This window comes from Acipenser ruthenus, chromosome 11 (genome assembly GCF_902713425.1).
Source record: "Acipenser ruthenus chromosome 11, fAciRut3.2 maternal haplotype, whole genome shotgun sequence".
NCBI lineage: Eukaryota > Metazoa > Chordata > Actinopteri > Acipenseriformes > Acipenseridae > Acipenser > Acipenser ruthenus.
Window position 1 is genome coordinate 17,328,882 of NC_081199.1, and position 23,227 is coordinate 17,352,108.

At 40.9% G+C, this 23,227-nt stretch overlaps 1 non-coding gene across 1 annotated transcript; it reads right to left on the reverse strand.

Annotated features, from left to right (window-relative positions):
* Window positions 1–13,644: 13,644 nt before the first annotated feature.
* trnaq-cug (transfer RNA glutamine (anticodon CUG)) lies at window positions 13,645–13,716 on the reverse strand. The gene has a single exon. It is a non-coding gene; the product is annotated as a tRNA-Gln (tRNA).
* Window positions 13,717–23,227: the final 9,511 nt, after the last annotated feature.

Genomic DNA, 23,227 nt, shown 5'->3' on the forward strand with positions numbered 1-23,227 from the left:
AGTGTTTGAGTTTGTGTACGGTTTTGCTGTGCATGGAATTTATATTTTTTCTTTTTTCTTTTTTCTTTGTTGTGTTTGTTTATTGTTAAAGTATTTGATTTTTATTTAGTTGTTTTGTTTTTGGGCCATTATGGCCTCGCTGGGAGGCAGATCACCTCCCAGCTTTTCATATGATTCTTTGACCAGGAGAAATGGGTTTAAGATTGTGTCGCAGGAGCAGGTTTCGGTAGAGGACTGTGCTTTGGCCGTAGGAAAGGAGGTAGGTTTTGAGAATATCATCTCTGCCTCAAGAATGAACAAGAGTATTGTGATGTTTTTAAAGACTGAAGCTCTTGTTAATGATATTGTGGAGACAGGGGTTACTGTGAAAGGCAGTTTTCTGCCTGTGCTTCCCCTTGCCTCTCCGGTTGTTAAAGTAACCATTTCAAATGTGCCTCCTTTTTTAAAAAATGAAATACTGATTAATGAACTAAGCCGGCATGGTAAAATCATGTCGGCAGTACGTAGAGTCCCGCTCGGCTCCAGCGCTCCGGAGTTAAAGCATGTCATGTCTTTCCGTAGACAGGTTTTTATGATTCTAAATGATTTAGAAAATGATTTAAACCTTGCAATGAAGTTTAAAATTGAAGGCATAGACTATATGGTTTTTGCTTCTTCGGATTATATGCGCTGCTTTAACTGCGGAGCGCAGGGACATATAAGGAGGAACTGCAAGAAAGGGGAGGCTGGAGCCCGCAGCAGAGAGGAGGGTGGGGCGGACAGGCAGGAGACAGGGTCGGAGAACACAGAAGATGTTCACCGTGAGGGAGGTGAAGGAAAGGTGGTGATTAATGTTGACCCGGGTGAGGGAACATCTGGGTTGCAGGGTGCTCCTACTGGTAACAGCGGGGCGACTCTGGCGGAAAAGTTAGTTGTTAGTGAGACAGCGGGGGAAACTGCAGTGAATTCCCCAGCTGAAAGTGTTGATTTACAGCCCGCTCCTGTTGAGAGCAGCGGGGCGACCGTGGCGGAAAAGTTAGTTGTTAGTGAGACAGCGGGGGAGACTGCAGTGAAAACCCCCGCTGTAAATGTGATGAATATAGATGATCAGGAGGGGTTTAAGATGCCAAAAACTAGGAAAAAGAAAAGAACGTTAAATTCATCGGAAAATTTGACAGTGCAAAAGAAAAAAGCGCTGGTCGGCATAGATAAGCAAAGAGCTGAGACGAATGGGGCCGCAGTGGATCTCGGCGCTCTGTTGTCGCAGGCTCCTGCCCAGGCGGAGGAGTCTGTCTGCATTGAAGCACAGTCTCCTCGGCCGGCGAGCATGCAGGTCTCTCGCAAGGACTCTCTGTTGAGTTCCGTAGCTGGTGAGACAGACTCTGACAGTGCAGGGGAAGGGGATTTTACTGATGATTCGCAAGTTGATGATAGCAGAATATATAGCGCTCAAAGCATAAAAGCTTTTCTAACTGAAACTAAAGGAAAAAGAAAAATTGTCATTGAGGATTTTTTTCCTGATTTGAAGCAGTTTGAATCGATGGGCAGGCTGATATTACAGAATGCCGGGTTAGCTGAGTTTAGTGAAGCTGAATGCTACAGACTAAAGAAATGGTTAAGTACTGTCCGTAGTGTTTTAAAATAAGTACCATGTTTAGTTTTTTTAAACTCCCCTTTTTCTCTGTTGTATTGTTGTTATCTACTGTATGTTTTGTTCTTGTTTCTCTCTCCCCTTTTGCTTTCATGAACTCTTTAAAAATAGGTAGTCTCAATGTAAATGGTGTTCGTGGTTTAAATAAAAGAGAAGCAGTCTTTAAGTTTATTGAACAGAAAAAACTAACTGTTAGTTTCTTACAAGAGACGCATTCTGATATTTCTAATGAAATTGAATGGAGGAAAGAATGGAAGGGAGAAATTTGTTTTAGCCATGGGTCTAATTTAAGTGCAGGGGTAGCGATTTTATTTTCGGAATTTTTTAAACCTGATTATTTTAAAGTAATTGATGTTTTTAGAGGCAGAATTTTAATGGTGGAGGCCAATTTTAAAAATAACACTTTTATTTTTATTAATATTTATGCTCCTAATAATGCTCAGGACAGGAGTGATATGTTTACTGTTCTTGATAAAATGCTGGCAGGCTGTGGGGCACAAGAGATTGTGATTATTGGGGGTGATTGGAATTGCACTGTGGATTATAAATTAGATAGGAACAATTTGGAGCCCAGTCCACAATCAGCAAAACAGCTTCTTCACATCATTGAATCATACAATTTGGTAGATGTCTGGAGGAATGCAAATAGTACTGCTAGACAGTATACCTGGTTAAAACCTGGCCCTAATCTAATTTCAATGGCCAGACTGGATAGATTTTATACTTCCAGACATCATTTAAATTTGATTAAAGGCTGTTTTATCTCCCCCAGTGGCCTGTCCGACCATTGCCTCATTACATTGTCCTTATTTCTTCCTTCTGTAAAAATGCATAGTGCCTATTGGCACTTTAATAATAGATTGTTACAGGATGGGTATTTTAAAGATTGTTTTAAATATTTCTGGACTGAGTGGGAAAAAAAGAAAATCTTGTTTTAAATCCCTGAGGCAGTGGTGGGATATAGGCAAGATCCAAATAAAGATCTTTTGTCAGCAGTACACTGAGAATGCTACAGGCAGCTTGAATGACTCTATGGAAAAGCTGGAGGTGGAGATTCTGGGGCTTTATAAAGATCTGGAATCTCAACCAAATAGCAGGCTGTTAGAAGACCTGAAATATAAAAAACAGTCATTGGTTGACCTACTGGACATGAAGGTACAAGGAGCACTGGTCCGCGCACGGTTCCAGGGTTTGACAGAGGTGGACAAGCCAACAAAGTTCTTCTTTGGTTTGGAGAAGAAAGCAGCAAAGAGCAGGGTGATTCACTGTTTGAAAACCCCTGCAGGTCAGGTGATGGAGGACCCAGTGGAGATCTGTAGGTTTGCTACAGTTTTTTATAAAAACTTATTCGTAGCAGAAGCTGAGAGAAACGCACAAGAGATCAAGCTGTTCCTGCATGATCTCCCACAGATTCCACAGGAGGAGGCAGCAGACCTGGAACCCCTGCTTACATTTAATGAGCTCACTGATACAATGCAGCAAATAAAAAACGGTAGAGCGCCGGGACTAGATGGGATCACCGTGGAATTTTACAAAGAATTCTGGGACTTGCTGGGGTGGGAGCTGTACATGGTGCTGCTGGAGAGCATCAAGGAGGGGTTGCTGCCTCTGAGCTGTCGGCGGGCGGTGATCACCCTGCTCCCCAAGAAAGGAGATCTGAGTGACTTGAAGAACTGGAGACCAGTGTCCATCCTCTGTCTCGATTATAAGATCCTGTCGAAAGCCCTGGGGAACCGTTTGAAGAAAATCATGGAGTCAGCGGTCCAGTCAGATCAAACTTATTGTGTTCCTGGTAGGTCAATTTTTGACAATATTTACTTAATTCGAGACCTTTTGGCAGCCTCCAAGCTTTTCGGCTTTAAATCCGGTCTGATTTCCTTGGATCAGGAGAAAGCTTTTGACCGGGTCGATCACCAGTATTTGTTTAAGGTGTTAGAGGCCTTAGGGGTCGGCCCGCGCTTCATAGAGTTTATTCAGTTGTTGTACTGTCGTGTTTTCAGTGTACTGAAGATTAATGGTGGCCTGAGTGAACCCATTCCAGTACAGAGAGGTATCAGGCAGGGCTGCCCCCTGTCTGGTATGCTCTACTCCCTTTCAATTGAACCCCTCCTACATAGGATTAGGCAGTTGTTGTCTGGCATCCTGATCCCCGCCAACCCTTCCCAGGCTGTCAAGGTCTCTGCCTATGCAGATGACCTGACAGTGTTTGTGACCAGTAGGCAGGATGTGGAGATTCTGTGTGACTGTCAACGTCAGTTTGAGAAAGTCTCCTCTGCTAAGATTAACTGGAATAAAAGTAGTGCCCATTTGGTGGGGTCTTGGGGTGATGCTCGCCCCCCTGACCTCCCGGTAGGGCTACAGTGGAGCCACTCGTGTCCTAAAATCCTGGGGGTCTTCCTGGGCGAGGAGAGGGATCTCCAAAGAAATTGGGAGGGACTGTTAGAGAAGGTGAGGGGTCGGTTACAAGCCTGGCACTGGCTCCTGCCACAGCTGTCATTCAGAGGAAAGGTTCTAGTAATTAATAACCTGGTAGCCTCCATGCTGTGGCACAAATTAGCGTGTCTCGATCCCCCTCCCGTGCTTATTAAAGAAATACAGAAAATGCTGCTGCAGTTCTTCTGGCATGGGATGCACTGGGTAAGGAAGGGGATTCTGTACCTGCCCTTACAGGAAGGGGGGCAGGGTCTCATTGACATCAGCAGCAGGATAGCAACGTTTCGTCTGCAGGTCGCCCAGAGGTTCCTGTACCCCCCTGACCCCCCCCTGCCTTGGATGCTGTTTGCAGCAGCTATCCTGCAGTGCGTGGGGAGACTTGGGTACGATAGACACTTGTTTGTTTTGCATACACAGAGTTTGGATCTGACTCTGCTCCCTCGGTTTTATAGGAGTGTTTTCAGTGCTTGGCAGCTTTTAAAGATTTCTAGGAATTTTAATGATTTTAATTGTTTTTGGTTTTTAGAAGAGCCCTTAGTGTTTAATCCCAGTTTAAGAATAGAGCTTTTAAATTCTAAAAGTTTTATTTCTTTACTAATTACAGCAGGCTTAAGAAAGGTGAGGGATTTTATTGATTTTAATAGTTTTAGCTGGATAAGTGCAGACACCCTATCTACTCGTCTAGGTTTCAGATCTGTAAGAGTCTTAGAAAGTTTTCTTTCAGATTTGAGAGAGTCCCTCCCTCTCGCAGCAATAGAGAGAATAAATCAGTTTTTTCTCGAGCATTGTTGGCCAGACAGTGACACTAATTTCCCCTCTCTTTTAGTGTCCCCTTCTGTTACTCAGGATCCTGATAAACCAGGCCACCTACTGAACCTTAACAGCCTGTCTAGTCTCTCTCTCTCCACAGTGGATAAAAAGCAGCTGTATGAAGTCTGTGTAAAAGTACAACATTATCCACAGCTGCAGTCTCTCCCTGACACCCCATGGAGAGAGCGTCTCACTGTGGAGGAGAGCGTGAGACCTGCCTGGCGAAGCCTCTATAAACTGCCGCTCCCCAAGAGGTCAGGGGATCTCCAGTGGAGGATCCTCCATGCCACCATTGCTACTAACGCCTTTTTGAATATCCTGGACCCTCAAGTGCGAGATCAATGCCCGTTCTGCACTGAGAGAGAGACAGTGTTTCATTATTTTCTTTACTGCCATAGATTACAGATGTTGTTTGCTGCACTGAAGAGAATCTTCTTTGATTTTTCCCTGGAGTTCTCTCACATTGTTTTCATCTTTGGGGTGCAGTACAGTCAGAAGCATAAGTACCGTTGCCAGCTGGCAAATTTTCTGTTAGGGCAGGCCAAGCTGGCTATCCTGAAAAGTAGGAAGAGCCAGGTTGAGCATGGAAATGCACAGAGCGCTGTCTCAGTGTTTAAGACTCTCGTAATGTCCAGGATTAAACTTGATTTTTGTTTTTATAAAATGACTAAAGACTTGGACAAATTCATCTTGATTTGGGGTGTGGGTGGTGTGCTCTGTGATATTGAAAATGAGGAACTGTTTTTATATTTATAAAGGCTCTTTTAAATTGTATGATTTTTAATTTTATTTAGGGTTTATTGTGTATTTATAGTAGTTTTTAGTCATAATCTATAGCTATTTAATGTTTATGGATTGTGAGTGGATATTTTAGTTTTTTGTGGAATGAGAGGAGCTTTCTTGTTTTGTTAGTTTTCTTTATCTGATTTGTTTATTGTTTTCAAAATTTGTTAATAAAGGCTTGTTAAAAGTCAAAGTCTCTCTCTCTCTCTCTCTCTCTCTCTCTCTCTCTCTCTCTCTCTCTCTCTCTCTGGGCCTGTGTCATACCTCCTTTTCTTTCGACAAAAGTGTTTATCCTGCGACTATAGGACAGTATTGGTCTGTGTTGGAGATGCTTCCCAACAGTAACAAAATGTGACACAAACACAGCCTAAAGTTTGAGGTGCTGAAAAAAAATTATAACCAAAGGCACCACTGAGATTTGAACCCAGGATCTCCTGTTTACTAGGCAGGCGCATTAACCATCTAAGCCACGATGCCCTGCAGCACGAAATGTAATGTGTGCCAGAGACCTGTGGAATGAAAAGTATCAGGACATTGACTACTGTTCTACAATGCACGGCTGTAAAATTAAGCGCGCGACATTTCTGAAATTAATCTGAAACACTTGAAAATGCGCATTACTTGTTATTAAACATTTTCTGATATCGGAATCTGCATTGTATTTTATATCTATAACAAAAACATTGCCAATGTAAAAAAAACAAGTTCGAAAAACGCAACAGCCGTTTAAAGGGGTGATATCAAACACAAAAGTTCAAGTTAGGAAAAGCAACTAGGCCAATCTTGTCAAGCATCAAGCAAATAGGCACAATTGGAAAGGTGCTGGAGCCCAAGATTCACACAATGCTTGCTTCTAACTTGGCGCCTTTTTTTGATCGCTTCGCTCCACTTTATCGCTCCACTTGAAATGCTCTTTGTATGACTTGAAGTGACTGAGACACACTGCCACACACATTATTATTATTTGTTTATTTAGCAGACGCCTTTATCCAAAGCGACTTACAGAGACTAGGGTGTGTGAACTATGCATCAGCTGCAAAGTCACTTACAACTACGTCTCACCCAAAAGACGGAGCACAAGGAAGTTAAGTGACTTGCTCAGGGTCACACAGTGAGTCAGTTGCTGAGGGGGGATTTGAACCAGAGACCTCCTGGTTACAAGCCCTTTTCTTTAACCACTGGACCACACACCCTCCTTATATAAACAGTTTATGTAAGCCTCCTTACATAAACTGACATACACACACACTGAGACACAGACACACAGTGACACATACACACACACTGAGACATACACACACACACACTGAGACACACACATATTGAGACACAAACACTCTGAGATCCACACAGACACACTGAAACACACACACTGCGACATACACACACACTGACACACCTACACTGAGAAACACACATACTACAACACACACAGTCTCAGTGTGTGTGAGTGTGTCTCAGTGTGTGCCTCAGTCACACACTCACACACTGAGCATTTCAAGTGGTTTGAACTTGCAACATGACGTTCTTGAAGAGCACATGACCTTAACCTGCTGCGCCACTGCGCATTTCAAGTGGAGCGAAGCGATCAAAAAAAGGCGCCAAGTTAGACGCAAGCATTGTGTGAATCTTGGGCCCCAGCACCTTTCCAATTGTGCCTATTTGCTTGATGCTTGACAAGATTGGCCTAATTGCTTCTCCTAACATGGGCTTTTGTGTTTGATATCACCCCTTTAAACGGCTGTTGCGTTTTTTCTAACTTGTTTTTTTACATTGACAATGTTTTTGTTATAGGTATCACTTCTTTTTTTACTTCATCAAATAATGAATAAAGCGAGGGAAAGATATTCGAGAATGTGTATGGTAAATAGACAGACAGGCATTACAAGAGAGTAATAAGTAGAGTAATATAAGAGAAATGAGAAAAGATTTGAAAGTAAAATAATGGTAGAAGGGACTTTTGGACAGTATTGAAAGTGTAAACATTGTATTCTTATAGTTGCATGAGTGGTGAAAACAACATGTCTATTTTGGTAGGTATTGATATATTGATATTTACGTAGGCACAAAACTTCAATGTTATAAATGGTTCAAAAGGTACATATGCATGTCAGTGCTAAAGGGTAGCATACAAACACATTTTAATGCTGGAAAAAAAAAACATTATTCTCCTTGATATAGTGGTGTTATGAACTTAGGCTAAGGCATTTGTAAAGCATTAGATCTCTTCATAAAAGGCCATATACATTTTGTTTGCATTTCTTGACCATGGTTTGACTTCAATAAGTGCATCATTTGCATGCACCCATTTTCCAGTAGCACCCACAGCAAGAACAGACACAAAGTGTCCTGAAGTAACACCCTGTCCTTGGTGTATGATAATGGAAGCTAATTGGTGATTCCTGTTGTCCACAGTAATTGTGCTCTTCTGCACAGCATTAAACTTAGCATTGTATCTTTGTAACGGTCCCGTCTGGTTTGGTTTCCCAAAGCATAAGTTGGACTGCAATCAGTCTCCCTGCTGATTGAATAAGTTCACGTTTCATGATTGGAGAAGTTTTGCATTGCCTGCATTTGCTACCAGGAATCATTGCCCATTTGTAATTTTATAAATTAGTTCTTCCAAACACATGGAATCTGTACCAGCATGTACATGTAGAGGATAAATATGCAACACCTCTCGGTTTGATGAGCAGTAGTTACATGTAGTACATAGAATATCATGACTTATTGTTACTGAAACCATGCGAGATACTTCAGGACAGATTTCAGACAATTTGGTGAGAAACTCTGCAACATGTTGCTGCTCACAAATATCCACAGTAGTTAGAGATGCAGTGGATGGCAAGTGATCCTATTTGTGAACAAAGCTCCTGATAGCCTCTTGTTGACTGTGTTTTAATGAATCCTTCAGAGGTTGCAAGTGAAGAAGGCACTAATTATTTGTAAAGAGTTTGCCACACACTGCTCAGGCTCCCCATCATCAGTAACTTGAAAAGTTCACAGCAAATACCTCTCGTCGTGACTTCTCAGACTTGTAGGTCATTTTCTTTGTCTGTGGGTACAAACATATTGATACATTGTTATAGAGATATTGTGGTTGCGAAAGCACATGGTCAGGGTTGCGAATCAATGTGCACAGTCTCTGTAATAATATAAAGGGTGCGCTTTTAATTGAATGCAGTCGGGCCACCGCCAAGAAATAGACATATCTACATCTGATTAATGAAGAGTAATAGAGTGGTTTTAATCGGAATAATAATGGGCAATAGAGTAAGTTGTGCGGTGCACGCGTGGGTTTGAATCGTATCCTCGTCGCAGTTTTTTTTTTAAATTATTATTACTGTTTCTCGTTCTCTTTTGGCAAAAGTGTTTATCCTGCGACTATAGGAAAGCATTTGTCTGTGTTGGAGGTGCTCCCCACCATTAACAAAATGTGACACAAACACAGCCTAAACTTTGAGGTGCTGAAAAAAATAATAACCAAAGGCACCGCTGGGACTTGAACCCAGGATCTTCTGTTTACGAGACATGCGCGTTAACCATCTAAGCCACGGCGCCCTGCAAAACGCAAAAAAATGCGTGCCAGAGACATGTGAAATGAAACGTATCAGGGACGGCGCTACTACTGTCGTTCTCTACTACAATGCAGGACTAAAATTAAGCGCGCGACATTTCTGAAATTAATCTGAAACACTTGAAAATGCGCATTACTTGTTAATAAACACTTTCCGAGCTCAGATATCGGAATCTGCATTGTATTTTATGTGACCGATTGTACCCTCGTGGTCTGGACATATGACATTTGGTAGTTCACATGATCAAAACATATGGTTAATACAGGTCCCAGCGAGATTTGAACTCAAATCGCTGGATTCAGAGTCCAGAGTGCTAACCATTACAACATGGAACCGCTGCGGAGCACTCTGGAGAGAAATGGCTATAACATCCTCAGCTCCCAGGTGTAAAATCCCCTACTGCTGACAACCCCTGGACCGCAAGGCGTTCTCCCCGTTCTGATTGTACACAATCCTTCAACAACATCCATTTCTCCAGTTTGAATCCAAAATGCGACGTTTCATTTCTTGGTTCATACTGGCAGCTGGCAGCAGGTCTGGAGAACTGCACAATCAGCACCCAACCGTGCGCCACAAACACTGCTCACATTGAAATAATAAGACACATGTTCATTGACAATATATGTATTACACATGTATATTTAGAAACGGTTTTAATAACGTCGGTATTGCTAATTTAAGATAATAAACATGTCCTTAAAAACTAAACACGTTGCATCTTTATAAGTGAAAATACACTTTCAAATACAAATTCGCCCAATGCGCACAGCTGTCTCCTAGCAAGTGAAGGCACCACTGTATTCTGGACGCTGTAGTTTATTCTAGGAACATGACACCTGGGCATGTTAGATATCAGAGGAAATCGCGGAGCCTCCTCTCGTTTGGTATGTAGACTGTGTGCCTAGCCCTTTCCGTTTTCGTGTTACAGGCACTTGAACGCACCTACCGATTTGCTGCGCGTCACAACACTGGAGCACTGAATGAGAGGCTGCATAGGATAATTCCTCTTTTTAGTCGGTACTTATTGTGTGAACTGTGTGATTGTGTAGAGGGGGGTGGTTAAACCACAGCTGTCCTCTCACTTGTAACGAACAATTGTAAAATCCTTTTCTGCAGACTGAGAAGAAGATAATGCCAAAAGGGGTTGCGAATCAATGTGCACAGACTCTGTAATAATATAAAGTGTGCGCTTTGAATTGAATGCAGTCGGGCCACAGCCAAGAATTAGACATATCTACATCTGATTAATGAAGAGTAATAGAGTGGTTTTAATCGGAATAGTAATAGGCATAAAAGAACTTCCCTGCCCGGGAATCGAACCCGGGCCGCGGCGGAGAAATCGTCGAATCCCAACCACTAGACCAGGGGTGCCCAATCCTGGTCCTGGAGGGTCTATGCCCTCCTGGTTTTTGTTCCAACTGTACACTAAATTGCTTAATTGGACCAATTAAGCTTCTAATAAGTGCTTGATTGGTCCAATTAAGTAATTTAGGGGACAGTTGGAACAAAAGCCAGGAGGACACCGGCCCTCCAGGACCAGGATTGGGCACCCCTGCACTAAACCAAAGGCACCGGTGGGATTTGAACTCAGAATCTCCTGTTTACTAGATAAGTGCTTTAACCATCTAAGCCACGGCGCCCTGCAACACGTAATGCAATGTGTGCCAGAGACTGTGAACTGAAACGTGTCAGGGACATTGACGTCGATCTACTACAATGCACGGCTGTAAAATTAAGAGCGCGACATTTCTGAAATTAATCTGAAACACTTGAAAATGCGCATTACTTGTTATTAAACATTTTCTGATATCGGAATCTGCATTGTGTTTTATATCTTTAACAAAAACATTGCCAATGTAAAAAAAACAAGTTAGAAAAACCCAACAGCCGTTTAAAGCGCTGATATCAAACTCAAAAGCCCAAGTTAGGACTTTTGACTGCCTACCGTGAAAAATGTAAATATTGTTGATTTCTGGCTGAGGTTTGAAATCAGATTCCGAAACATGGCAAAATTTGCACGCTGTTTTGTGTCAATTCCACCAAACTCTGCGGATGCAACACAAGCAGTTTCTACATATGGACTGGTTTTTACACATCAAAGACAAACCACGAGTGTTGAAACTGCAACAAGATGCACGATTATTATTATTTATTTCAGTACAACAGCAGTGTCCCCCATCTGGGATTGAACCCACGACCCTCCAACCAAGAGTAAAGAGTCCTAACCACTACTCCATACTGCTGCCATTGCTAGTTTTTAACAAAAAACTAGTTTTCTGCTCACGGGCCAGATAATTTGTGAGAGCGCGCGTGTGTGTGTGTGTGTGTGCGTGTGTGAGTGTGTGTGTGTGTGCGTGTGTGAGTGCGTGTGTGAGTGCGTGTGTGTGAGTGTGTGTGTGTGAGTGTGTGTGTGCGTGAGTGAGTGTGTGTGTGCGTGTGTGAGTGCGTGTGTGTGAGTGTGTGTGTGCGCGCGTGTGTGTGCGTGAGTGTGTGTGTGTGTGAGTGCGTGTGTGTGAGTGTGTGTGTGTGAGTGTGTGTGTGTGTGTGTGCGTGTGTGAGTGCGTGTGTGAGTGCGTGTGTGTGAGTGTGTGTGTGCGCGCGTGTGTGTGTGCGTGAGTGTGTGTGTGTGTGCGTGTGTGTGTGAGAGAGAGCATGCTTGTGTGCGCATCATATATAATTTAGTGTGTGTAAAGAAAAACGGGTTTGTCACTTGAACTAAACCCTGTTTTTAACATTTTGTTTTTCAAAGTCAGCATAACGCTATACAACACAGTCCGTTTAATTACTGTATGAACATAGCATACAAGTTTTAAATGTTTACAAAACTCGACAATGTTGCCGAATTTGTCATTCAAAACGTGTTTAGTTTTAATCAGTTTTGTCTGCTTGTTACTTTTTTCAGCCAACACATTTACATGACCCTTGTTTGTTACATTTTAAAAGATTGTTTTAAACTCTACAATGTAAATGTTGACTCAGTAGCTACCATTAAATGTTTCAACCTCGGTGACTTTCTTTGATGCGTTATTAATTTTAGGCAATTTGCAATATGTGTGTGTGTGTGTGTGTGTGTGTGTGTGTGTGTGTGTGTGTGTGTGTGTGTGTGTGTGAGTGTGTGTGTGAGTGTGTGCGTGCGCGTGTGTGTTTTTACATGAAACTTGGAATTTTTTTACAGGCATATAAATGTCCATTGCTGTCGATAAACGCATCAGCCAAATCAATTAATATGACATGTAGTTTTCTAGCTTGCTATTTATTAATTTATTTATACATTTATAATATAAACATGTATTCATTTCTACATTTATTTATTTATTTAAAAATATTTATTTCTAAATGTATTTATTCCTCTATGCATTTGTTTAAATCATTTATTTATTTCTACAAATAAATTATTCCTTTATTTATTTTTAATTAAACGACGAACTACAATTTATCAGAAATCAGAGATTAAGACAAGGAAGCTACATGCCACTCTTGTGTGCAATTCCATTCTATGGTATCTACCAAATAAACATAAAACTAGAAATTTTCAAACAGGAAATCGAAAATTTATACTCTCGAGCAGCTTCTTCAGGTTTTCAGCGAAAGGTGGTCAGGCTTGCATGTAAGCTTAAAAAATGAATGCATTTCATTAACTGCGCAGTGGCGCAGCGGGTTAATGTCGTGCGCCCTTCAAGAACGTCATGTTGCAAGTTCAAACCACAGTTTTGTTTTGTTTGTTTGTTTCCTGCGATATGTGCTGTTTTAAAATATAAATAATTTGTTTAATATAAATGGTGTGCATACTTGTATTGTAACACTTGAAATGTATTTGCTTACGATTGTAAGTCGCCCTGGATAAGGGCGTCTGCTAAGAAATAAATAATAATAATAATAATAATAATAATAATAATAATAATAATAATAATAATAATAATAATAATATCAAAATGCTTGCATACCCTGGTTTGTTTTGACGTTGACCAACATGTGGAATCACATGATTGGTAGATGTCCAGTTATTTAGCTTTTCTGTTTGAATAGTCGCTACACACCCTTAAAAAGTAGACGGAAGAGGAAGAAGAAGAAGAAGAAGAAGAAGAAGAAGAAGAACAACAACAACAATTTACCTTAGCTTGACGACTTATATCTCATTGTGTATAAGAGGTATGTACGTTTTTTTCACATTTCATACTTTCAGACTTTTGATACTGGTACAGATGGTAATTCTAAGTGATTTAGTTTTGCCGCTGCAACATGGTAAAAACAGTTAAACTCTTTGAGCTGTATAGAGACTCTCGGTAGTTTTAAACAAGTTTATCTAACTTGTATGAGGAACTACCGTTCCTCTCAATGACCGATTGTACCCTTGTGGTCAAGACATATGACATTTGGTAGTTCACATGATCAAAACATATGGTTAAATACAGGTCCCACCGAGATTTGAACTCGGATGGCTGGATTCAGAGTCCAGAGTGCTAACCATTACACCATAGAACCGCTGCGGAACAAACGAGAGAGGAATGGCTGTAACATCCTCAGCTCCCAGGTGTAAAATCCCCTACTGCTGACAACCCCTGGACCGCAAGGCGTTCTCCCCGTTCTGATTGCACATAGTCCTTCAACAACATCTATTTCTCCAGTTTGAATCCAAAATGCGACGTTTTAATCATTAATATTACAGACCTTTAGATATTGATGATTTAGATATAGGTATAAACCTCCTGGACTGAAGTGATGTAGCATTGAAAGGTGTTAGTGAGGGCTGTGCATCATGATTATACAGTGTCATACAATTGTGTGCTGGTGCATATACTGTAGGACTCAATCAGCTCCTGTTACAGTAACTGCTCTATTGATGAGATCTGGACAAACACACTACTGTTGGCATGTTCTGTAGGGAAGTTATACAGGAATATCTGAAGTTATACAGGAATATTTCATATTAATACCACTTCACAATTCATGGCATGTCATTTCTTTCTTTTTTTTTGAACATGTTCATTTTAAAGACAAGGAAAAAAGCAAGGATATTGGATGCAAAATTGGTAGAAATGATTACTCTTTCATTTAAATAAAGCAATACATACTAGAACACTACAATTAATGATATGACCAGCAGGGGTGTAGCTGTAAGCTCATTTGTACCCAGCTAGGAAGGGTTAAAAAAATCACCTGATCTGACAGATCGCCTCCTGGTCGATCACATGAATGATACACGGATTGGTCAGTGAATCCATTGTTCATTATGTTTAGTTAAAGCGGAAGAAATTTCTAAAAAAAAAAAAAAAAAACTCGACGTTTTCAAGACACATACTGCAAAGGACTTTGTGAAGGACACATGAATGACTTTATGATTTTAATATTAATGTGCATGCAAATAAAAAACAATCAATTCAATTAAACAATCAAACACATTGCAGGATGGAAGCAGCATATCTCTAACCATGTTGATTGGATAGCAATGGGTTCCAACACATTGAGCCATCAGTGAACCCTCTGTTTAGACCTGATCTCAGCTGAGTGACTCTGTGCCATTCCCAGGTGCTGTCAGTTTGTGCTCTGTGTTGATATGAGATTCCTGTCTGTGGGACTCAGGGCGCAGTAGTACAGGGCAGTGTCTTTCATTTTAGTGGAGGAGAGCTTCAGCTCCACACGTTTGTTTATTCTCTTTATCAGCTTCAGCACAGAACCGAAAGTCTGAAGAGTCCTCTTTGGTTGTCATTCCAGAGTCATAAATCAGGAGGATGTATTCCAAACCTTTTCCTGGATTCTGTCGATGCCATTGGAAGCTGTTCACTACGCCGGTGTAATTGAATGAGAGACGAACACTCTCTCCCTCTCTCACTTGTTCATCATCTTCACATGATGGAGTAATTGAGTTTCCAAACCTTCGGCCTGTCGATGTAAAAGACAAGGTATTTTAATTTCAAAACAAGCATTCAAATTGATGGATTTTCTCCACTGAAATATCTGGGTCTTCAATCAGCTCATGTGTGTTTGATATTTGATTCTGCAGTACAATATGGAATGTGATTAATCACCTTATAAACCACTGGAAAGCCAGGCTTTACATGCCAATATGGGATATGCAAAAATGATGTAAAAAAAGATCTATATTGTATTAGCTACGTTTTTCTCAATATATCTGGTGCTCTGGCAAACTAAATATAACAGGCTGGTTTAATTGTATTCTTCAAATAAACTTAAATAAGTCAATACAAAGTTTCCCGCTTTCTAAAGTGGTATATATGACTCTTCAGGACTTACCTGACAGAAGTGCAATGATAAGGAATGTGATGAGCAACAACATGACTCTGTGAAGGATAGCAACTCCAGCTTGAGTTAAACTAACGACTGCATGCAGATTGATTCCTTCTGTGACTTTCTCTGTTAGCTGCTGTTCTTCACATGATCAATGTGTTCTGCTAACAGTGTTGGTGCTCAAGTACTATACCTGTGCAAAGTTTGTGGTATCAGAGTTATGTGTATGAGAGCCTCATCTGACTACTATACATAAATACAGAAAGAATAGGTGCTGTATGTCTAAGCTGATCAAAACACTGTAACCCTAACCCTAACCCTCATCTGACTACTATACATAAATACAGAAAGAATAGGTGCTGTATGTCTAAGCTGATCAAAAGACTATAAAGGTATTTCCACATAGAGAAAAGGCCAATCACAAACTATTCCCTGACTACAGCTGAATTGAAGTGTTTGCAAAGTGTTTTTTATACAAATGTACCACTTTTTAACAACAGCAGAAAACAGAAACTGGTGTGTGCATGAGCTATACATGTACAGTTGTTAGAGAGCAGTACAGCACTCATAAGAAAATGGTACCTGCATGGACTGTGGTTAACACATAACTGTAAAACACCCTCCATAGCGTGATTCAACAACACAATCTGAGAGGGGACCATTTTCTAAAATGACAAGTCTGGTTCCCTTTCAATTCGAAGACGACCACCAAAACATTATTTATGGGATATGCCTGCCTATTGGTAGGTATTTACTGAGCTCTTTATATCAGAGCTGCCGATAGGCCCCTTCCTGGGGTGACGTCCTCGGTCCCACCTGAGTGTTCCCCTGCATTCATGCTGAAAGCTGGCTTGCTGCTTTCATGGAATCAGCGGTTCTAAAATAAAGCCTCTTTCTTTTCCTTTCCTCGCTTGCAGGCTGTCTTCTTACTGTCTGTCGTATGTGTGTGACTGCCTGTGCTACTAACAACCAAACGAGCAAGATGGGCTGAATGGAACATAAGAAAGTTTACAAACGAGAGGAGGCCATTCAGCCCATCTTGCTCGTTTGGTTGTTAGTAGCTTATTGATCCCAGAATCTCATCAAGCAGCTTTTTGAAGGATCCCAGGGTGTCAGCTTCAACAACATTACTGGGGAGTTGGTTCCAGACCCTCACAATTCTCTGTGTAAAAAAGTGTCCCCTATTTTCTGTTCTGAATGCCCCTTTATCTAATCTCCATTTGTGACCCCTGGTCCTTATTTATTTTTTCAGGTCAAAAAAGTCCCCTGGGTCGACATTGTCTATACCTTTTAGGATTTTGAATGCTTGAATCAGATCACCGCGTAGTCTTCTTTGTTCAAGTCTGAAGAGATTCATTTCTTTTAGCCTGTCTGCATACGACATGTCTTTTAAACCCGGGATAATTCTGGTCGCTCTTCTTTGCACTCTTTCTAGAGCAGCAATATCCTTTTTGTAACGAGGTGACCAGAACTGAACACAATATTCTAGGTGAGGTATTACTAATGCATTGTAAAGTTTTAACATTACTTCCCTTGATTTAAATTCAACACTTCTCACAATATATCCAAGCATCTTGTTGGCCTTTTTTATAGCTTCCCCACATTGTCTAGATGAAGACATTTCTGAGTCAACATAAACTCCTAGGTCTGCCCCTGAGATCAGGATATTGTGCAGGTGTCTCCACTCCCTCTCTCACTGTGCTCTCACTGCACAATAATACACAGCTTCACAATCCAGCAGCTCAACAGCACTGATGGTTAGAGTGCTGGAGAGCTTCTCTTTATTCACAGTCATGTTGAATCGTCCCGAGGTTTCAGTTGTAATGTAAGCAGTCAGTATGATGTCAGGACTTTGACCATGTTGCTGTTTATACCACTGCATGCTGTTGTAGTTAGAAACACTGATTGCAATTCATTTCAGCGCTCCATCCTTTATTTGAATAAACATGTGGAGTCTGTAAGAGACAGCTGTAAGAAAAGAAGAGTAAAGAATGATTCTTGTGTTTCTCAATAATAATGATGTCTCTGTGCTAGCCCCCATTGAGACCCTGTTTTCAATGGTGCATCTCCAGTGTGTTTGTGAATATCACTCACCCAGACTAAAGACAAGCAGAAGAAAAGATCCACTCATGTTAATCTTTCTTGAATTGTTCCACCCAGTGGTAGAAGTGCTTGTGACGGACAGACAGCCTGAGCTGTGGGTAAAGCCATGCACAACGTCACCTCACAATGAGGCAGTGATTGGCTGATCTGTCTGAAGCACAGGGAACCACTGGTTTGGTGACTGATTTCCATTACACGAGAGTAGATGTTAAAACTTCATGCTGATTCGAACTTGGATCTCGCCAAGATAAGCACCAACTAAGACGCAGCTTTACAGTAAACTAATGTGATCCATCTGTGTCTCCATCCATTTGCGTTTCCTTCCATATAATGCTGGCTCCAGGGATCAGCTTATTGCCTCCCTAGTGCATCAGCACAAACAACGGGGATCAACCATAGTGCAGTCTCCCCAGCGCATCAGCATGACAACCGTCTGGATTGAGATAACTAGGGTACATCTCTGGGGTCTTCACACCTCATCATCAATAGTTAGAACATATATTGGTTTTATTGCTGTTGTTTAAATAGAACATTTGCCACTCACTTCTTGTTGAAAAGTTTTATCAAAGTTTCCTCTGGTACCAGTATTATTAAATGAGTTCTGTGAAAATGTAAATGATGGTGTATAGCTCATAGTTAACTCTTCAAGTTAATAAACCACAGTCTAAACGACTAGGTACTCTACTCAGCATATCTATATATATGAGGAGTAGAGATGCATGCAGATGAACTGCACATGTATTGTCATGAGATTGTATTTTAAAATGAAAAGTGCTAACATATGAATACTATTGATCAATCAGAATGAACATTGTTAATATGGATGAAAGTCAACCGATGTATTGATCTTTTAAAATACTGAGTGGACCAATTTACCTGGAAACAACGATGATAAAAATAAAACAATGAAAAGCATGTCAGCGAGTTCGGTGCCTGTCACACGGGAAGAGTAGACTTTGTTACTTCAATTCAAGATGCTGACAATGTGGGCAGATTGTATGTCACATTTCTTTATGAACTCTTAAATCATAGGGGCGTGAATCAGCTGTACAATGAATTAAACGTCGTTAGCGCCACCTCCTGGTCAGAGATGTCTATTTGAACAGCAGCTATTGCTTCAGTGTCAGGTGGTTTCGCCCGTGGAGACACAGAGAAGCAGGGCTGTGTATAGAACTCGGTGCATCATTGCATTCTCCATGCTCCACTCGTGGCTGATGAACCCCTCTCTAGATAACGGGTGCGAATGAAAGAGTTCGTTTCTAAACCTGTGTTTTACTTTGCTCAATGACACACCCCTTTCCAAGTTGGCATATCTACAGCAGTTAACATATTTCTTAAACTATTTAGACCGGGCCATACAAATACAATGTGCCTACCTTGTGTAGTTTGTACGGTTGCCCCGCCTTTGGCAGACAGATTTATTTTGTATGTTAAATAACTGTTTCATTACCTTGTGCCTAACACTGAGCGAACTTTAAGTCTGAGAAGAGCAATGCGGGAAGACAGTCGTGAGCCAGCTGTGGTGCTGAAATGTTGCGAGACATCTACTAACCGTAAACCATGAATTGGTTTAATCAGAACAATATACAACTTGAAAACGGCACTCTGCTGAAGAGTGGGGTTACAAGGAAGTTAGCCGCTGTTCATTTCAAATACTTTGTATGTGTTTAAAATAGTCGCTGGATTTAGTATTACTGCACACACACACACACACACACACACACACACACACACACACACACACGCACACACACACACACACATATATATACAGACGTGCTCAAATTTGTTGGTACCCCTCCACAAAAAACGAAGAATGCACAATTTTCTCTGAAATAACTTGAAACTGACAAAAGTAATTGACATCCACCATTGTTTATTTCATATTTAATAGAAATCAGACTTTGCTTTTGAATTTTTATTCAACATAATATTGTAAATAAGAAAACAAATGAAAATTGCATGGACAAAAATGATGGGACTGCTAACCTAACATTTTGTTGAGGCAATCACTGCAATCAAACGTTTTCTATAGCTCTCAATGAGACTTCTGCACCTGTTAACAGGTAGTTTGGCCCACTCTTCCTGAGCAAACTGCTCCAGCTGTCTCAGGTTTGATGGGTGCCTTCTCCAGACTGCAAGTTTCAGCTCTTTCCATAGATGTTCGATAGGATTCAGATCAGGACTCATAGAAGGCTACTTCAGAATAGTCCAATGTTTTGTTCTTATCCATTCTTGGGTGCTTTTAGCTGTGTGTTTTGGGTCATTATCCTGTTGGAGGACCCATGACCTGCGACTGAGACAGAGCTTTCTGACACTGGGCAGTACGTTTCGCTCCGGAATGCCTTGATAGTCCTGAGATTTCATTGTGCCCTGCACAGATTCAAGGCACCCTGTGCCAGGCGCAGCAAAGCAGCCCCAAAACATAACCGAGCCTCCTCCATGTTTCAATGTAGGTATGGTGTTCTTTTCTTTGAAAGCTTCATTTTTTCGTCTGTGAACATAGAGCTGATGTGACTTGCCAAAAAGCTCCAGTTTTGACTCATCTGTCCAAAGGACATTCTCCCAGAAGGATTGTGGCTTGTCAATATGCATTTTAGCAAATTCCAGTCTGGCTTTTTTATGTTTTTCTTGCAAAAGCAGAGTCCTCCTGGGTCTTCTTCCATGGAGCCCACTTTCGCTCAAAAAGCGACAGATGGTGCGATCAGAAACTGACGTACCTTCACCTTGGAGTTCAGCTTGTATCTCTTTGGCAGTTATCCTTGGTTCTTTTTCTACCATTCGCACTATCCTTCTGTTCACTCTGGGGTCGATTTTCCTCTTGCGGTCGCACCCAGGGAGGTTGGCTACAGTTCCATGGACCTTAAACTTCTTAATAATATTTTCAACTGTTGTCACAGGAACATCAAGCTGCTTGGAGATGGTCTTGTAGCCTTTACCTTTACCATGCTTGTCTATTATTTTCTTTCTGATCTCCTCAGACAACTCTCTCCTTTGCTTTCTCTGGTCCATGTTCAGTGTGGTGCACACAATGATACCAAACAGCACAGTGACTACTTTTCTCCATTTAAATAGGCTGAATGACTGATTACAAGATTGGAGACATGTGTGATACTAATTAAAGAAACTAATTAGTTTGAAATATCACTATAATCCAATTATTTATTATCTTTTCTAAGGGATACCAATAAATGTGTCCAGGCCATTTTAAAATATCTTTGTAGAATAAGCAATAATTCATCTCTTTTCACAGCTTCTTTGCTTTATTTTATGACATACCAAAGGCATGCAAGTATACATGATACAATAGCTTTTAATTTCATCACTTTTCAGGAGGAATGAAGCATTATTTCAATGAGCTTTAAGGGTACCAACAAATTTGAGCACGTCTGTATGTATATATATATATATATATATATATATATATATATATATATATATATATATATATATATATATATATATATATATATAAGCAAGGGTTTAACATTGAATTACATACCACTATAGATTTCTTTTTTTAAAGTATGTCTCGATCCTCAGATTGTAGATGATGCAAAACATTTGGCCATAATTGTAATGTTGAGCTCAAATGGAATACAATTAATACAATTACGAATCCATTATTACTAATTATCATAACTGAAATGCAGTGATAACACCGAGTAACAATTTTTTTTTTTTTTTGTTTTTGGTTCCTGGGTAGTAAGTGTTATTTCCTAATTGCTTATGCCTCAAAAGTATAGAAAATGGCTATTATTCCCCACAAACTTTGCTTTTGTGACCAGGACAGTGATATTTTGAAATTTACCTATTTCCAATGAGAAAACGGGCGAATTTGTGTCTTTTCGTTCACATAAAGTCAGAAAAAAACAACATATGAATCCAAATTAACATGTATTTATACTAAAGTAATACAAAAATGACTACAAAAGATTTAGAAGTGAGTAGTTTTTCGAGATTTACGATTATACTGAAAATCACTTTCACGAATCAGCCCACAAATGTAGTCTCCCATCATGTTCTCATTATACTGTCCTTGGTAGCGGCGTTCAAAGTCCAGTATATCCTAGTGGAAGCGCTCGCCTTGCTCCTCTGAGTACGCTCCCATGTTCTCCTTGAATTTATCAAGATGAGCATCAAGGATATGGACTTTGAGGGACATCCTACAGCCCATTGTGCCGTAGTTCTTCACCAGAGTCTCAACCAGCTCCACATAGTTTTCAGCCTTGTGATTGCCCAGGAAGCCCCGAACCACTGCGACAAAGCTGTTCCAAGCCGCTTTCTCCTTACTAGTGAGCTTCTTGGGGAATTCATTGCACTCCAGGATCTTCTTTATCTGTGGTCCGACGAAGACACCGGCTTTGACCTTTGCCTCAGACAGCTTAGGGAAGAAGTCTTGAAGGTACTTGAAGGCTGCCGACTCCTTATCTAGAGCTCTGACAAATTGTTTCATAAGGCCCAATTTGATGTGCAGTGGTGGCATCAGCACCTTCCGGGGGTCCACCAGTGGCTCCCACTTGACGTTGTTCCTCCCCACAGAGAACTCGGCCCGCTGTGGCCAGTCCATCCTGTGGTAGTGCGCCTTGGTGTCCCTGCTGTCCCAAAGGCAAAGATAGCAGGGAAACTTGGTAAAACCGCCTTGGAGACCCATCAGGAATGCCACCATTTTGAGGTCTCCTATGACCTTGATGCCATCTCAGAAAAATGCAGATATGTATCCACTTAGGCAGCTGGAACTAAACTGAACTGGTGGGCTTAAGGCCCCTGTATTTATACTACTATTTATATTACTGGAAAGTTCTAGAAAGTTCTAGAAGTTACTCCAAGTTTACTCAGCACTGAATCTATCTGGAATGTTCTGGAAAATAGGTAAATTTCAAAATATCACTGTCCTGGTCACAAAAGCAAAGTTTGTGGGGAATAATAGCCATTTTCTATACTTTTGAGGTATAAGCAATTAGGAAATAACACTTACTACCCAGGAACCAAAAAAAAAAAAAAATTGTTACACGGTGTTATTATTATTATTATTATTATTATTATTATTATTATTATTATTATTATTATTATTTATTTCTTAGCAGACACCCTTATCCAGGGCGACTTACAATCGTAAGCAAATACATTTCAAGTATCACAGTACAAGTAATAATACAATTAAGAGCAACATAAATACAATGACTTTGGTTCAAGCAAGTACAAGTGTGACAAAATACAATTCAATGATACAGCAGATAAGTGTCAGTGATAGTTACATCAGGATATGATTAAATACAAAATACTACAGATTAAACACTTGGCAGATTACAGTACTCTGACGTACAGGATTAAATACAGTAAAACAGGGGGCAGATAAGAGCAAGTGAAGCGCATTTAAGGAAGGGTGATAAGTGTCCCAGGCGAACAGAGGAGTTCTACAGGTGCTTTCTTAAGAGGTGAGTCTTGAGGAGGTGCCGGACTGTGGTCAGAGACTGGGCAGTCCTGACATCTGTAGGAAGGTCATTCCACCACTGCAGGGCGAGGGTGGAAAAGGAGCGGGCTCTGGAGGCAGGGGAGTGTAGAGGAGGTAGAGCCAGTCTTCTAGTGCAGGCGGAGCGGAGAGGTCAAGTGGGGGTGTAGGGAGAGATGAGGGTCTGGAGGT